This window comes from Anser anser (genome assembly GCF_964211835.1).
Source record: "Anser anser genome assembly, chromosome: Z".
NCBI classification, from domain to species: domain Eukaryota; kingdom Metazoa; phylum Chordata; class Aves; order Anseriformes; family Anatidae; genus Anser; species Anser anser.
The window spans coordinates 67672742-67692176 of record NC_139723.1 but is presented as its reverse complement, the minus strand read 5'-3'; the positions used below and the strand labels follow the sequence as shown (position 1 = coordinate 67692176).

The window sequence follows — 19435 nt, the reverse complement described above, 5'->3', positions numbered from 1 at the left end:
TAGAGTCGTAGAATCATTAGGGTTGGAAAAGACCACCAATATCTTCTCGTCCTGCCATCACCCTACCACCAACGTCACCCACTAAAGCACTGTGGCCACGCAGAGGTCGAGGCCGCCCGAAGGCGCAGACAAGGCGTTCAACTGCAGACGCTGCCTCGTGGTAGACAAAAAGGACAAAGTCATTCGATGTTACAAAATTAAATCCCTTCTACAGCTGTGTCGAGAGGAAGACCGTGGCAAAGAGGCACAGCGACTAGGTTCCCAGGCCGGTTTGGTGATGTCAGGCCTAACGGGATTTACATCGAAATCTGCAGCACCCACGTATCTGAATTCGCACAAGGCGGAGTGTATCAGCCAAGTTTCAACCTCACAACTGACTCAACCAAGTGCTATTTACCCCAATTAGCTGCTTTTACAAATTGCCCCGAACATTTGTTTTCACAAGCATTCCTCCCTGTCTGCACCTCTACTAGATACCCATGCCACACATTTGACATATTCTGTACATGCAGATACCGTATGTATAAACCCCAGCAAATCGTATGTTGTGGTGTTTCTGTCCTAGTCTCTAAAGCACAACCAATTTTGGAATGAAGTACATTAGCATCATTTAAGCCCAAGTTTTTGTATCTACTTGTATCAGTCCCTGGATATATTTAGCCAGATACATGCTAACAGAGTGTTCACACACCTATACACCGTTACTGTATGCGGCATGAAGCAAAAACTCTCCCACCCACCCAAGATGTGAGTGCTGAATAATACTGTCCTAGCAAAAATAGATAAAACTCCATTAATTTGCAAAAGAATTACAGTTGCTTGCCTTGTATCTGAATGTCACCAGAAAGCAGGAAGCCACACCTTGATGAGTCTGTAGAGGCAAAGCATGACAGGCTGAAAAGCTGCAGACACAGCTGCTCCTCATGAGGTTCTTGGACTGTTTCAATGTAATACCTACACTTCACAAATTCTGTTGTTACTACTGTTTTGAAAAACATTGTTCTTCAAATGGATGGCAGAGGAACTATGCACAGATAATGGAATAGAAAGATGATATGAAGACTATACTTGTTCCTTTCCTGCTCAGTAAGCACATCACTCATTTCGGATGCCCTTTTTTTCAATTACAGGAAGTGAGTAATTTCCACAGAAGCCAATAGGAGTCAAACAGGCTAGTCTGCAAGAGAAATGAGTGGAAATCTAGTGACTTTTTCTTAATCGGATAATCATGTGCAATTCCAGGTCATGGTGGCAACTGTCTTTTGCAAGAATGGAAGAAAATGTAAGGAAGAAAATAGTCAAACAAAGTCCATCCACATATCTACACTATTCAAAATAGGTGATTCTTCTTTTGAAGGTTAGTTTTATTACAAACACATCTTGCCAGTATGAACAGGATTAAGCCGTAATTGGCCAAGGCTGAGAAGTAGCTGAAAAAAACTGCACCAAAAATTGTTTGCTGCAACCAGGCTTATTCAGTTTACAGACAGCTCCCTAAAGCCATGACTAAACTCTTTACTTTCTATATTGGTCTATTGTTGCCACTCTTTCACATGTAGACATGGTGCAGTAATAAGGGGGCAAATACAGCCATCAGATTTGACAGTGAAAACAACTATTACAACACCAAGTGGCATGTTGTGACAGGACTCCTATCATTCCTGCCACCTATGCAGAGAGGTGAAAATCCAGTGAAAGCAAAGCTGAGAAGTTAAAGAAGTCAAATCTAAACCAGACCTGAAAAAACTTTCAAATTCCATTCACTGAGGTTGTTGTTTTAATCCCAGTCTGCACAATCAAACCAAGAACAGCAACTGAGATGTGAATGAAATGGAACTAGACTTTAAAAAAGTTCTCATACTTCATGCATACTGTCCAGTCACAAAATCTGAGAAAACAATTTTACCTGAATTCTGTTTATACTGAATCTAAGTTTTAAGGTCCAGTAGAACTGATAGCTTTGAATGGGGAGTTTTATGCCAAAAGTCCACAGCTGTAGCCTATGGTGAACTCAGGTTCTCTGGCACCAGGAAAATAATATTTTGCTCTTTGTATAGATTTTGAATAAAGTTATGAGATCTATGAATCTAAGCTTGTAAAATGTTGATTGTGTAACTCTTAAGAGATAAAGGGTAAGAATGCTGTTTGTCTAGGATGTAGATTTCAGTTAAGAAGATCAACATAGCAGCAAAGCCTGCCAGAAAAGAACTGCTACACCATACAAAGTGCTTTCTCTCTCCCATTGCAAAAGTAAATAAAATCCCAATGATGCTGACATTTATAAAGGTATTCTGAGGCCATCTAAAGATAATAAATTTGAGACTTCTTATTAGTGTATTCAAGAACACACATTGTTATGCTTTTCCAAATGCAATATGAAGATACTAGAACCATTACTGATAATAGCAAGTGCCAACATATACAAAGTTATTATACATATTGTACTGGGAAAAGATATCAGAATATTGAAAAGTAAGAGTCAACCAATTTAGAGTTAAAAGCCCACTTATATTTGTTTCCATAATAATTAGCCATAACATATATATTTCCTCAAGTGTAATTTCTTAACTGGCTGGTTTTGATACATTCAACTAGCAGGCACATGCACAATTACGACCACTGATGCATGCTCTTAGTTTGAGGAGTAGCATAGAAATTTCTTTCCCATTTACAGTTGTGCTCCCATTGGAGACTATAGTCTGTTTGTTGTGCTGACATTTTGACTTCATGGGAGAGCCTGACGTAAAGAGAAAAAGTCTTAAAATATGTTCAGATAGACGTAGTGGCTGTGTAAGTATTCTGAATAATGTTATCTTCATAGAGGAGTGCTTCACAGAACAGCACAGTAAGCAGAAACTTATTTATTTATTTATTTATTTTAAAGAACGATTCCTGTTCCAGCCTCAGGTAACACAACAGACAGTATGGAGAGAATGAAGTTAAGAATACATTTTTCTAAATCCTTTTCCTGTGCTAAACACGTTCACACTTTGAACAACTGATTGAACACATGGACCCATCTTTTCTATGAAACAGTTAATGCTTTAGTTTATTATGCCAATTACACAGATTAAAGGCTGTTTTGTTTTTTTTTTTTAATGAACCAGAATAGCACCCAGTAACAGTCTACTCTCCAGGAACACAATGCCTGGTTTGAGCACTGCTAAAGTCAATCTTGTATAGCAGGAAAGTGCCTAGTTTGGACGTTACACATGTGGTATGTGTTGTTTGAAACTATCTTGACTCTGCAGCAAGGGATGTGATCATAGCATGAGCAGATATACCTAACACAGCTTTAACCTGATACCCTCAAAACTGGGAGAGCGTGGGCTTTAGTCTGGGACATTACTAATTCTTCGGGGCCTGGGCTCTTAGTCAGAAAGATGAAAGGCACGCCTTCCCACTTCATTCCTGTTGGTACCCCCATTAACTAAATACATTAGCTCACGTGTATCTGTATGTCCTGCAGTTCTCCCCTTCTGCAAGACAAGCTTACCTTACAAGCTTGCCTTTGAGCGTGCTAGGGAAGGTACCTCCCACTACCAAAATATTAACAATGGCTTCCAAATAACCTTGGTTAAGCATTGTCGGATGAGACAATCAGTAAGTCAGACAATGAAATGGTAATTTGCTGAAATACAGTAATATCGGGCTTTGTTACAGGAAATATTTGAGGTAGTGATAACAATGCTTTATTTTTCCTAAAAATAAAACCTAGAAGGTGTTTATTATTAATTATTTTGTATTTAGGAATGGTGAAGCTATAGCATTGGCATAAAGTGCACACAAGGCAAAAAAGAGAATGTTCCTGAGTTTATTACCCAACAGATAGAGAAACATATTTCTTGGTAAACAGTAATTGTGAAAGAATTAAAAGGCCTGGAATGATTTTGACTTTTAGAGAACTATTGTTACTTACATTAAAAAACATAAAAACATAATTGAATCTAGTATTCCAAGTAGGACTGGTTGATTCCAGTCCTGCTTTTATAACTGTTCCATGTTCTATTTTGTCAAGTTTTTCCATATAGATCTAGAATTATTCTAATCTCTCTAAGCCTCTGCATCTGATATTTATTTTTGACTCTGTGTTTTTTGTTGGTGTTTTTTTTTCTTTTTCTTTTTTCTTTTTTTTTCTTTTTCTCCTTTTTTTTTTGTGGCTACTGCTGTTATTTTGTAAAGAGGATGTGAAGGAAAATAAAGATAAAAAAGATAATGGAGCGTAAAGTTATGATCACACTTTGCAGGATTGCATTTAAAGTAAAAGATGACATTTAAATAGGAGAAGGCACATTAAAGTCAGGTCACAAGATAGGTGAAAGAAAAAATAATGAAAGAAAAATAGGTATGAGGAGAAGATACTAAAATAAAGATCGTCTTTGTTTTAAGGGAATAAATGGAAGAAAAAAAGTAATTTGAAAGGAAGAAAGAGCAAATACACTTCTTTTAGCAAGATCCTCTGCTTTAACAGAAGCCTTCTCAGACCTGCGCAACTTGCTAAACAAATGTAAAAAATGAAATTAAATTTGTAATATACCCTGTTTCTAGACTTTTTCAGACTAGTATGATCACACAATATACCATTACTCCCTCTTTCTCAGTAACTGGATTTTTAAGTTGCTGATCACCAAACTGTCAGAGCATGTCACAGACATTAATGGATTTTTCCTCACCACATGGTAAAAGGTGCGAGATAGGCTGTTGCAAGAGAGAGTGGGATCGTATAAGAAAGCTCAGGGCTAATTCCAGGTGTGAGTCTCAGTGCAATGCTTTATCCATACAACCACCATCCAAAGGCAACCTACATTACAGTCAAAGGCTTTACTGCTGCTGTTTATAAACAATCTACTGCGTGCAACCAGAGTAGCAGTTTTAGGAGCATGAGCTGTGCCTAGGCTATAGCTCACAGCTCTGCAGTGAGCTCTAAGATGAGCTCTGTGCAGACTTTTGGGCTAAATTGTTTAAGTTTTCTTCTGTGGTCAGATGGCCAGAGTTACACACGTATACAACACATGAAAATGTCATTCAAGTCCTATGACCTTGCTTTGTCCTGTTGGAAATGTCTCTCTACATCTTGCCCATTTTTTTCCAATGCAAAGATTGAAAACTTTACAAAACAGTTTTAAAACATTGTCTAAAGTAAAAACTAAACTGCAAGATTATGTCTAGTTACTGTTTTTGAACAAATTAACAACTGATCGCATTTTTTACATTTTGAAATCCAGGTAAATGAACATTGTTGAACTTCACTAATTTCATTTTTAATAAGCAGTGGATATTTATTTTGATATACAGTCATTTTCTCAGCAAGGGGAAGATGAAACTATTGACCTCAGCAAGCTGCTCTCAAAGTTAAGAGAGTAAAGCATTCTGGGCCACTACATCACTTTTCATTTCAGTTTTTACCACACATTGCTTATACTCACTGTACAGTTGAGTCTCTACAATTAAATCTTATTTTGGACTTTTTCCATCCAAGAATCATATGTTTTCTCAGCTAGAATCTGCCTCAGAGTTGCTTGTTTTTCTTCTTTTCTCAGAAACATCAACTTGCTGTGCAATGCATTTGTGTTTCAGGTCTGAGTGTCATATCTGGATAGTGATCTCTCCTACACTTTGATATGCAAGGCTTTTTCACATATATGGGCAGCTAAATCTTTAAAATAGATTATTTTTGTTTCAAAAAGAGAGCCATTTGGGACAAAGACTTAAAAATAAAGTAAAAAGAAGCACTGCAGACACAAAAGATGAGTATTTCCTTTTGCATTTTAAATGTTAATCAGGTAAGCGAGGGATATGAAGCACATCTATGTTCCATGTAATTTTGATTCCTTTCTAAATATGTTTGAAAAACCAAATCCCAAGTTGGATTCAACTGCTTTATTGAGATTCTGGGAGAAATAGTTCTGCTGTATAATCTCTCGTGCCTTATTTCAACATATAGTTTCATTTTCAGCAATTCAGAGTGCCACTTTTTAGGCATTAAATAATGACAGCATGATGAAAGGCAGTCTCTGTTCATGGGCTCATATGCTTCTACACAGTTTCTTAATTTATTTTACAAATTTAGGTATTGCCAAATCTCTTAATCTGTTTAACATTTATTTTATGGCATTGAATTACTTGAAAATACTTCAGATGCTGCCTTTACTTCCGGCTGGCTTCAACACCATTTGGAAATGTTTGCCTGTGATCAGCTGGGCCTTCTTTCCGTCAATCAAGTAACAATCGTATTTCTGTGGAAACTTTTCCAGCTGTTGGCTACTGAGTGCTCTAAACCTGCTAAGAGCCTGAGAGCAAATGATCGAAGGAACACTTAAACACCAACTTTTCTTCAGAAATATGTAGAAACCCAGTAACACTACTTCACAGTAGTACAGTTTAAATTAATTTCAGGCTATTCCACCATTTGCTGCTAAATCTATCCTTGGGCTGCCCATTCATATATATATATATTTTTTTTTCAGACAAGTATTTGAATAGCTGTGTAGTAAATGAGTTGGAAAACAAATAGACTAAAAAAAAAATACAGTGTGGTTCCTTGATTATTTCCCTGTATGCCTGCACAGCCAACTTGATAGCATATTGCAGGGAGTAGAAAGGCAAGAAATGAGTGATAAGGTTCAGGAATTCAATAAACTGATCCTTTTGCTCAAAAATACATGTTGAACCTTAGCCTATGTGCTATTAAATCTGTAGGACCTAAATACATGTGTTAAGTTTTCTGAAACAGAGCATATTTTAAAGATTTGACAAATAGTTAATTTACACACTATTAAAAAGAAGAATGGTTTATTTTTAACCCAGTTGAGTTGATATTTGGATACATCTCTCAGCTGAGCAGTTTAAAAAGAAGCAGAATAAACCTGTGTGTTGTAGTGTGAGAGGCAAACCTGGTGAAGCCATGCAGAACATTATAGTCAAATGCCCTTCTTGGACAGTGGTATAACTACAAAAGAAAAATGTTCCCACTCGTACTAACGCTTCTATGGGAAGTGTAGACAGGAAGCCTGTAGATTTTCAGGGGACAAAAAAAGGGCTCTTGAGGAATATAAATTACAGATATTTCAGTCCCTTACATTATGTAGTATGCATTACAGAGTTTAACTGGTAAGCCTGACTCCTTTTAAATAAGGATTCAACTCCTACAGCTGTTTCATACCTTTAATTACTCCAAAATAAATTTTATCAACCTAGCTGTAGGAACACTTTTTCAGACAAAATCACTAAAGTTTCCTTAAATATTGGACTCATGTCCATTTGCATGATCATTCACATAATCAAAATTCATCCGCCTTTTGAATTTGAGAAATCTATTTCAGATTATTGCAATAGAAGTCAACATTTTGTGTATCTAACGTCCTGGGAGAAAGAAGGATATTTTATGGTTTATTTTGATTTTGGGGCTGTATGGAGTTATTCTTTTTACACAAAGAAGAGCTATATCTGATGTGAAAACTTATATGTTAATTTTATTCTGTGATTTTTTTTTTCTCTTTAGAATGCTGATGTCAACCTTTCTTGTTTTGCAAAAGGAAATGTGACTCTAGTAGACAGCTCTGCAGAATTGAGCCATGCTTTGGATGAAGGCCTATGAATCATAGAATCATAGGATGGCTCAGGTTGGAAGTGACCTTAAAGATCACACAGTTCCAACCCCCCCCTGCCATGGGCAGGGATGCCGCCCACTGGATCAGGTTGCCCAGGGCATTGTCCAGCCTATGGTACCAGACTCTCACAGAACCATCAAAGCCAAGAATCAGTGTTCAAAAATCAGTGTCCATCAGTAAACTATGAAGTATATGTCCAACATATACTATGAAGTAGAAACATCCATTTTAACAATCAGTCATCAAAAGATTTTTGGAAAAACTGTGCTAGACTGTATTGTATAGTCAAAACTAACAACACTTTTGGAGAAAAGAGGTTTAGAAATTTAGAAATCTGAGATATAGAAAAGTTAGAACTGGCAAGCATTTCAACATGGAATGTTGAAAGGGACCTAACAACATGTTGAATGATGAAATGCCATAAACAATAAACATATTATGTGTTGAAGCAACATTTACTCATTTGAACATCAACTTTGTGTTTCAAAGGGTATGTTTAGACACTAGCATTTCTACAAAAGAATTGTATCTTTCTTCTTTGAAATGTATGCTGAGGTCACAAGGATCCCATCTCCTTAGTACCTTCTCCCACTATGGCTTATCACTGCTTCATATCATACTGCCAGCTATACCTGCTTACCTCAGCAAAACTGGAAAGATTGTGAGATATGGAACTCAAGAGAGTATAAATCTGGAAGAAGGATAGAACTGCACTAGATCAAAGTCCTGTAATAGGCTCATTGGTGCTGCAGGGTCAAGTTTTACTCAGCAAAATAAAGTTTTGCAGACTAAATCATGAGAATTAGCTGGAGCAAAGAAAACACATTTTGATTTCACCATATCATACAGTGAAAATCTATGTCTGATAAGTAACATGCTTACACACATTGCCAAGTAGCAGAAGCATATGAGAACAAAGTGGTTTCACCACCTGACTATTGCTTTCCTGTGTGAAAGGCATATACGTAGTATGTATGTCAGCTGCTTGCTCTTTCTCTGAAGGTGGTCTTCAACTGCAAGGGCACAGTTTGCTCGAAGACTACAGAATCCTTCTCTGCCCCCTCTTTGTCTGATAGATTTTCAGGATTGAAGATTGAATGTGGAATGACAAAGTTCAAACAGCCTTTTCATCTTCTATCCCTAAAAAATGTTTCTAGATTCACCAAAAGAAAACAAACAAACAAAGAAACAAAAACAAAGAAACAAACAAAAACCACATCATGCCACAAAAAAAAAACCAATACACCTAAAAAGAGAAAGAAAGTATTACTGCAGCTGAAATACTGAAATCCACTATACAGGTCCTTTTTTTCTTCAGGAAACAGAAAGGACAGAACATGAAAAACAGATCTGGGGTTGTTCATTTCCCATTGCTGCTGCTTCCATTTGCCAAAGTCCAATAAAGAAGAAACAAATCTGCCTTAAATTCTGATTTTGCTTTTTCTATTTCTGAAGTGGGATTCAAAAACTGCACTATAAATAATAATGATAAAATAATAAATAAAAGTAAATAAATAGTAAATAATAATAATAAAGACTCTTCCTAAAACAAATATTGTTTTCGTTTCCACTAGCTGTTCCTCCTCCTCTGTCAGACCTTTCTGCACCCAATTGCTAACAGTTAGCTCAGGAAACCAGTCTGCATCATGCTTTTTTCCAGTTTTCTCCTTCATTTCTTTCGCACTGACTTCTTTCTGGGCTTTTTCTTGTAGCCATCTTCGCACTCCTTCAATTAAAGACTAAGTAGTCAATGATTCCTATATTATGTCCACTAACTAAGCCACTACAACATGGCTTAATAGACAGGAAAATTCTACATGTCTGCTAATCCAGTAGTTACTTCTGTAGTCTGTTCCTGAGTTATTGCCTGTTTCTTTAGTATAGGTAAGTGGGTAAGCTGTCTAGTGACAAAATTCACTCACTCAGATGCAATCCTACCTTGTTCATTATTATTAAGGTAAAACTCCCAAATTATTATCCTAATGAGAGACTACCTCAATTTTTTGTCTATCATCTTATTATTATTATTTAATCAGAAAATAAAAATGATTTATTAAGGCTTGGAATTAGTTCAACTTTGTACCTACATTCCTGGTACAAAAAGATCTACTTCTACTCAAGTTAGAGCTGAATTTCTTCAACTGTGAGCAGATTAAGGACTATGATTAAAAAAAAAAAAAAATCCAATTCTGTTAACAGAACTAGACATACAGCTGTCCAAACCTGCAAGAGAACTATGGTTTGTATAGGAAGTTTGAAGGAAGTCACACCCTGATGCTTTTAATATTTAAAGTGAAGACTGTCCAGTAAGAACTACCGTCTCTTTCATTGCTTTCTGCCATTTCTCCTATTTCTCAACAGCAAGTCTCTTAAATTCCTTGTTGCAAATCTTTCCCAGCTAGTAAATACGATATTTGGGACTGTTAAGCTTCCCAGTGGTGCCTCTTTTGCAAATAGTGACACCGAAATATTGCCTGTTGGGTGATTCTTGTGATATAATCTTGCCTAGGTGCCTGGGGAGGTAAGGCATCCACAGAGCTCTCAGATGGCCTGAGATAGCTCCCGTCCTTCCCTGACTGTAGAGAAAGCCTAGTCTGAATGGATTTAATATACTGAGCCAGCTAGAGCCAGCTAACTGGAAGCATTTAACATAGGAACGTCTGAATATGTGATTGACTAAGGTGTACTCAACAATTACTTCCATGCAGACCTGATACCCACCACTAAAGGTCTTCTGAGAAGAGTCACCTAACATAGGAAGAAAGTTCTTTTTACATGAAGGCGTTAGAACATCTGACTTGAGAGCAAAACCCTGAGTTTTAGGGATTTCTTATTAAATGTTTTGATCACAATTCTTGAGAAAGTGCAGTATGCACAAATAGATTTTCCTAATGCCAGACCCGGAATTACTCCCTCCAGCTAAAGATGAGTCACTTTGCAGCATGTAATGCAAAATGCTTGAGGTGAGAGAGGGAATGAGTAAAAAGGAGGCTGAGACTGTAGTCTGGTGATAAGCTCACTCCTGGAGGAGATGTGCAGGGGCAGGTCCTAAACTGTGATCACTGCTCCTAGGATAATTCAGTCATTTTATCTGAGTATGGACGAAGGCTATGCACAGGGACCTGCAGAACTTCCTAGTCCACAACAGAAGAACTGTTATTCTTGTTTGTCTGACCCTGGCTGCTGGGTGCTCTGATTCATGGCTTTCTTCAGGGTCTATACTCAGGAGGCAGGCTATAATAAAAGCAGAACTTAGTCACTGTAACGGGTAGTCTTATTGTAGCCCTGAATTTTTAAATGGATACTCAGTAAAGTGAATAGGCTTTAATGGACCAGTTTCTCAGTAACCTGTTAATGGAAAAGAGATCTACTTTCAAATCTATCTTTTCAATAGGACAGAAGACAATGTATCACTGATCACAGCTGTCAAAAGCTGGATAAGTTGTGAAATGAAGATGCACTCACGATACACCCAACAGTCATACTAGAATCCACATCTTCACAGTTTTGTTTTCTATATTCATCAGTCAATGGGCTGTATACGTAACAGGAATGAGAAAAATGACATAGACAAGAGTCCTGTTTTTCTGTGATTCTTCTCACCTCAGTCCTACAAACCAAAACACCTTTCACTCCTTCAATTGTTCTGCTATTATTATTGATACAGTAAATGCAGTCTGAGGTCACATACATTTCTCAGCTAACAGTGACCGTAAGTGACATAGCTGGGCTAAAAAGAGAAGAGGAAGCACATGAAGCTTATCATCCTATCTTTCCAGTAAAACGGACAGTTTTGCTGAAATGCTGATATATTGACTTTCACTGATGTAGCAAAATATGAGACCAATATAAAGGTAAGAAGCAAAAATTGATGTTGGGTTGCATATTAAATTATCTTTGAGATGACTGATAATATCTCTCATGTTTTCTTTTTAAACTGAGTACCTACTCCAGAATGTGTAAGTATTTTAAAATCAAGGCTGTACTAGAATGCAATCTTAAGGAAAATAATCTGAAGTGCTGGATGAAGTTTGCAAGCAGAGATCATCTCTATGCTGCCTTTTAGTCTTTATGCTCTTTGTTAACCTAACCCCACATTTCCAACAAAATTCACTGTTATGAAATTAAAAATAATGTGCAAGGGCCAAGTGTTGTAGACCACACACTGCAAAACAACTACTTTTTATTTTATTTTATTTTATTTTGATAGATACAATTCCACTGATATTCTTGCCAGGAATGTTTTAACTATGATTGTAGTTCTCTCTGTTTAAGTAAGTTGCCTTTTTTTTTTTTTTTTTTTTTTAAATGAATGCTTACACATTTACACTGATACATCAAGTATCAGTGTTAAAACACAAACCATAAAGTGCATATAACACTGGGGAAAATACAACTTTTCAGAATATTCATTACTTAGCATTTTTAATAATGTAATAAAAACCAAGATTTTACAACTAGTATGGTTAGGGCAAGACATTGTTTAAACATATCACAGGTGATCCTGAAAGCTGTCATACTTTCACTGTATGCAAAGCCTGAATTCTGAGATTTTAAAACAGTACTGGGCAGTAGCCAAACGTAGAGATTATTCTATTTTTCAGCCTGATTTTATTCACTTCCTTGAATGTGAGATGATACACAAACAGCTTATGTTGTCCGAAACCACATCAATCCTCTTCCTGCTGTTCTGCCTCAAGAAAGTTAATCACCATTTCACAAACCCAGCAAACCTGAACCAGCACTAGATTAAAAAAAAAAAAAAAAGGACTTTTGATTCTCCCAGTCAGTTAGATTTTTTTTTCAGCAAGCCTTCACAACTGCACCCTAGCAATAACCACCTCTGAACCGAGGAAGGGGCTAAACTGGGGACACAAATACTATTCACTTTAAAGGGAAATACAGTTTAATAGTTACTTTCTCAGGTAACCAATATTAAGCAGCTACATTTTCATTATAGCACATGATATTGTTGCACAAACTGTAACACAAAGGGATAGTTTTTTGTTTCTTTGTTTGTTTTAATATAGAAAACAATCAAATATGGCCTAAATTTATGCATATCAAATGCCCACAAACTATGTGCAATGGAAGAAGCTGCTTCTTCACCCCTTAATGTGAAAAAGCGACTGTGTACGCCTGGGTGGGGAGTGGACTCCTCTCTCTTCTGTTCCTTGTTTTTCTCTGCATTTGCTGTTTATTCAGGGCAGGAGATTTATGAATGAGTATCAGTCTGAATGTAATTTGTGCCCTATATCTCACAAAAGAGTAAAATTTTGTTTTTATTCTGGATAAGAAGGCTGTAAATGAGATAACTTTTCTTTTAGTTATCATGACCTAGATAAGGCCTTTAATGATTAACTGAAAAGACTAGCTCATGTAAATATTGTTATTTTCAAATTCTATTTTATTTATGCAAAATATTATTGATCATTAAAAAAAAAATACAATATACAAGTCTCTTTAAAGTACCTTTATACCTGGAGATTTGGACTTCAGTGAAATTGATGATTGTCAATTCTTTATTCAGAACACTTGTTAGAAAATTGTGAGCTCATTTTGCAAATTGAATAGTTGAAACTAGCTAAAGCACAGGACACCTGCATTACTAGTTAGTTACTGAATTACGTGAACCAGCTGGAGAAATTTCATAGCAAGCTAAAGCTATATTCACTCTGGACTGCACAATATAAATCTATTTTTTCTGTTACCTGGATGGCACAACATGAAAAGAAAAAGTTATAGTCCATAATGTATCACCCTGAATATTCACCAATGTCACTACTTTTCCTTAAACCAACACATACATTCGCAATCAGAGTTTATCACATACATGTGAATTGAGGTCTAGTATAAAAATGCACCCATCAAAATAAACCTTTTCAAGAAGGCACTGTATACCATGTAGAACAGTCATTAGGATTTTAATCCTCCTTCCAATCTCAACCATCTGTTTCTGCTGTCCTTTCCATATGTAAAGTTCTGAGATCGGTGCCTTATGTAACTCTAAAAGAGAACAAGGATGTGGACCACAAATAAAATTCAATATTATATAACAACAGATTAATGAAAAGTGAACAAGGCCTTTTAAAACTCCATTCCATATGAAGAACTACTGATCTTTTCCTAATTGCATTCTTATTTTATGTATTAATATCAAATTTATATTGATTCATCCAAATAGTGGATTATAAAGCAGTGCCAATTGCTTTAAATTACTATAACTTTTTTTGGACAAAATAGATGTGCTGACCTTTTCCTCAGCATTTGTCTCTGCAGATTCAAGTTGCCTACTGAACTTCAAAACTTGCATGGCAGATGTTAAAAGGCTTCAGAAACACCAACAGCAAAACAAGGCAACAGCTGAATAGAATTGACCTTGTACATTGATCTGTGCTATATAAAGGTCTAGATAACACCACCAATAATTATTCTGAGGAAGGAAATTACTTCTTTAAGGAGGATGGTTAAGTTCCCAAAGGATGTTACAGACATAAGAGAGCAGTATGTAGGATTGCTCAGACCACAATAAAATGAATAGCCATGCAGGAAAGCAGGATAAGTCAACTCTGAATTCTACAATGCTTTTGGTGTCAAGTACCTCAATTTATTATTAAATAGCAGATTATTAGCCTGGCGTGTGAGTTTGCAGGAGTCTTTTTTTGTTGTTTTTTAAAGGCATGAGTTGAGTTGCATAGAAGTAACAAAAATGAAAACTACTTATTTATCCAACTGACAATGACAAAGAATGTTTACATGTATGTAGCATAGCATTAAATCCACACCGCAGAGCATGATGTGCTATTTTTCTTCAATCTGAGAAATAACTTGTAATTCATGTGGCTATCTTCATACAATTCATAGATGGGAAAATTTCAAAAGCATTTGCAGAATTTAAAAGGAAGCATTTAACTGTTTCTCACTAAGAATTCTATTTCTAAATGTGAGTTTTGAAAACATTCACCTAGGAAGTAAACTGAAGGTGACTGGTGTGCATGCACCTGTGACTTTTGTGCCTATATGGCACTTCTAATTACTGAATTCAGCTGCTAGTGATGTATGCTGTTGCACCTTCTGCAAGACTGCAAATACACATTCGCTAATTTCTCAAATAATAGATGGAATTTACTACAGGTTAAAAGATGTGAAAATGCTACAAAACACATTCAAAAATGTAAGTGCCTGTGTTACTTACCCTGAAATTATGATAATTGTCAGAGGTGAGTTAAATTCATTCTAAACATCCATAAAGGCATGAGTATAAGCAAAACTATGACAATCAAAACATTTACATGTCGTCCAACCTTCTGCACAAAGCACAAAGCCATTTTACAAAAAAAACATGCTCCTTTAGAAACATGGTGTCAGGTTCCTGCAGTGCTTCAGGAAAGCACCCTTTACTCAAGTTAATTGAGTGAGAATTTCTGAATATTTTACCTCAGCTCTGCCAAATATTTGGCAGTGAAGTAGGAATACTTCTCTATAATGAGATAAAATATATTCAGTGGGCAGATTAAATGAGAGTGGGAAGTCCTCATTATAACTGTAACTCTACTGACTAAATCTAGAGGAGTGATGTATAGAATGCAATTATGTCTTGAACAGGGCATGTTCTGGATATCTACTAAAACCTGGGTATGAAATCTAAAGTTTTCAGCATTTTAAAAAGTGGCACTGATATTGCATTACGAGACTTTTCTTAAAAGTCTGTGATTTATTTATTTATTTATTTAAACCTCTGTTCTCATAGACATTAGAAGACACTCAATTCCATATATATATTCCCTGTAGCCATTACCGTGGTGTTGCATGAATTACCCTCTGTAAGGCATGCAACTTTTGCTTTTTTTCTGTCCACTCATGTATTCTTGCATTCATTTTATCCCCGTCTGAATCATGGACACAGGAAAGAATTAAAAGCATGTAGATTACTCAGGTCATCTTCATGTAGTGGTGTACTCTACAGTCAAGTCAGGTCCCGCAGGAGTCAACAGGATATGCAATACTTTGCCTTCTGGATTTTTGAAGCTTTTAAAGCATCTCATGACAAGGAATGTTACTTCTATTTAAATCTGAACAACAAATTATTCTATTGGAATTCCATACTATTAATCAATAAAATCTTTCAGTTACAGAACTGGTATGAATGACAGAAACAGTTATATTGAGATATGCAAACTCAAAATAATCTATCATTTCCAGTAGTATATGATATGAACTACAGATTTTCATATGTAACCTTTGTTTTTTCTTTTGTCTACCTGCTTATATTTAGGAGTTTCAGTCTGATGTTTAGCTTCCCATAGTGATATTGGTTCAAGTGCATGATACTGAAAGACAGCAAGCTAATCACTTAATTAGATAACGTTATTTAATTATTAAATAAATAATGATTGATTATACTTCCAGTGTAATAAAATAAAAACAGGTAGATTACACTTCAAAACCATAAGTTTCATTGGAAAACCTGAAGCTAATTGATACAAACCAAGAACTGTGTTGAACAAAGTCTACAAGAAACATGCAAGAAGCGCCGTTTAATTAAGAGGATATTGATTTCTGATGGATTTAAGATGCAGAGACATGCATGTAAAGGGTATAACTCAAGTCCAATAATAAGCAATGAAAGTATATAGTAACGAAGTATTTTAAGGCCCAGAAACTTCTTTTGGACAAACTTGCCTCCTTTTGCATGTATTCTTTACACGTAAAAGCATCTAAAGCATCTAAAGCATCTGGCAGACTGAGTTTGAAAATTGTCATTAGCGGGCAGAGAATTTGTGAAATCTCCTATCTACTTTAAATGTACATGAAGAAAGACCTTATATGGTTCCTTCACAGCTCATTGTACTTTCAGCTAGAAGCGCATATACTAGAACTGTAGTATCCAAAAAAGATGTAATGCTTGCTCATTTTTTCATTAAAAATGAAAACTTTCAAGCTCAGTCCTTGAGTCATAGATAATAGTGGTTTGTTGTTGTTGTTTGTAATTTGAAAATGAAATGCTATGTATAATTCACTGATGTGATGCATTAGGAGAATTACTATAAATTTGAAATGAAACACCGTTCATACGATTGCTTGGAAAATGTGAATCACAGTGAGAGGAACCCCTCTTCTGGTTGAAGAACAGAACACCAAGCAAGAAATCACCATACAGCAAAAGGAGTTATCCAAAGCTAGTCTCAGACAAAGGACAGCAATGGCATGTTTAGGGACCAATTTAGGGAACCTTTAAAAAAGACACCTAAAATAAGTCTGTTTGCATGTCTGTTTACAGTCACACTGACTGTAAAAGAACTCTAAAGAGACTCACCAAAATAGATATCTACATCGTAGACATCTAAAATGGATAATAAAAGTGTTATTTAAGAATTTTATTGGTACATGAAAAACTCCCACCTCCTACTCCCTAATTTATCTGTACACCCAACATGCTGTAGGATACTTGTTTTATACTGAAGATCAAGTATGCCACTAATATTTATTGGCTTCTGTCAACAGTTTCCAAAAGGGAATAATGTGGGTATATTGAATAGAACAAGCCATATTTTAATAATTGGCTTCTACATATTTGCATTTAAAGATGATGCTAACTTCCAGGCTGCTATGGCTGCTATTGCTTCTAACAATTTGAACATTTTATTCCTGTGCTGCTCCAATTCTCCATTACACAGTTTCCTACTTTTTTCTTAATGGATTTTCTCAAACTTTTCTACCTCGGGGTGAATTCTTAAAATAGCAAAAAATAGTTTTTCATCGCAATGCGAGAATTTTGTTATTGCTACTTGAGTCACTTTGCTTTACCAAATCCCTTTTTATTTTTCCTTTATCATTTTTCCCATATGGTCTGTAACAGTTCTGTCTTACTACACTTTTGCTTTTCCTGGAAGACGACACTTTCAGGAAGCTTAGCAACATAAAACTTCCACCTTTTGTGTCTATTTCTGTTTTAGTATCGACATTGTTTAGTGACACTGTGTCTTCCAGTCACCTAGTTTGTTGCCAAGCTCTTGCCAAGATTGCTAGCTGTGCTGTCTGGATGATCTGATGGGGTCTACCTGTCTGGTGACTGGATACTTGGTAACATGAACTCTGAGAACAGCATGACCGGGAGGATTTTTCAGCAGGAAGGACTCCGCACAAGATGCATTACAAATATTCCCAAGAAAAATTCAAAAAGCATAGGAGCATCCAAAAGGATTTTTAATTATTCTAAGAAGAGCAGGAAAAAAAAAAAAAATTTGTAATATATCTTTCTCTTTGGTATAGTGCCATTGTGCAATGTGTTTTACTAGCATTATATATGCTTCAAGAAAGCATCTATGCATACATCTGTGCTTATGCCATGAAATTAGTTTCTATGGAAATGCAAAAAAACAAACAAACAAACAAACAAACAAAAAAACCAACACAGTGTATGACTAAGAATGGGAAAACCCATTCAGGCAAAATCGCCTGAAATATAATAGCAAAAAAAAAAATAGCAAAAACAGCCTCAATCTCCATTCAGCAGTCAAAGTGAATTGTAGCCGTTTTCATCCTTTATAGTAACATAATATTTTTTTCTGTAGCCACCTATATCCAATGCACACAGGCGCCAGCTCAGCTAGTTCAATGCATAATTTGGGCACAGCAGTTCCAGCAGCATCTCCGTAGAATCAGATTGAACTCAATTAGATTAAATTATCCTTGCTATTCTTTACCTTCCACTCTTGCTTCCTTTAAATTTCTTGGCACAGAAACGTTTTCTATATTAGCTGCACCACTGACTGCACTACCTTCCTTCCAAACATTAAAACCTCAGTTGATGTATTGCTTCTGACAAGTACTGTGCACGCTGGGGATTAGCGGAATGGAAACCTTCAGATCAGGGGGGAAAGAAAAAAGAGCAACAGTAACTTCCAGCAGATTGTGTCTTGGGTCCTGATGCCTGAGCAGCTTCTCCTGCTGGAGAAGAGAAGCTGTCCTCAGGCAAAGCACTGGGGGAGATCATGTAAGGTAAGCTCCCTGAATGTTCACATGCATGCATACCTTCTGTTCTGGATATCACATTTTCTGTTACTGGCAGAGATTTTACTGTGTTGTAGGTGTTCTAAAGTTAGTGCCTTGGAAGCAAAGAAATAACCTTACTTTTTAAAATTTCTATCTCCAGTTAGGATAACAGACTTCTGGGTGACTGCACTGATTTGTGAGACAAAATCCATGGTTAAAAAATAGATGTAGCATCTCTCAATAATTGAGATGTCTCATGGTTAGTAATTTGAAAACAACACCCAAAATGACCTCTTAAAGTAATACATTAACAAATGATTATGATTATAGTTGTTACAGGGAAGAGAAGCAGTTCATGACAGAACTATGTATTCATCTTTCTCCTCTCCCTGTTTATTTAATTACCATGAATTTAAGTATGATTGCAAAACATTCCTAACTAAGGATGATTTTCTGTGTATAGAATGGATTTAAAAAGATTTAACCCTCTGTTCCCTGATAAGGCCATACAAGTGCTCACATTACACGTTGAGTTCTTTGGAGAGTAAAATAGTGCAGAACTCCCAAGACTGGATCTTTTAGAGGGATATGTGGATATTGTGTGAGGATAGATGAAAAAAATAATGATGTTACCACTATCCAGAGCTTAAGGAAAGAGATTATTAACATGACAAAGGCACAATTCTCTTCAAAAAGCTGAAGTATAATTTCTTCCTTTACTTACTATCCCATTATCACACGATTAAAAAGACAAGAGCTTTGCAGAGGATCAGTAAAAATCAAGCCAAGATCTACCCAGAAAAAAATAAATAAACTGAAAATACTGGAAA

The 19435-nt window shown here is 36.1% G+C and overlaps 1 protein-coding gene across 10 annotated transcripts in view; it reads right to left on the bottom strand.

The window, feature by feature from the left end:
* Positions 1-19435, bottom strand: part of PDE4D (phosphodiesterase 4D) — a 636407-nt gene that overhangs the window by 85811 nt on the left and 531161 nt on the right. The window lies entirely within an intron of this gene.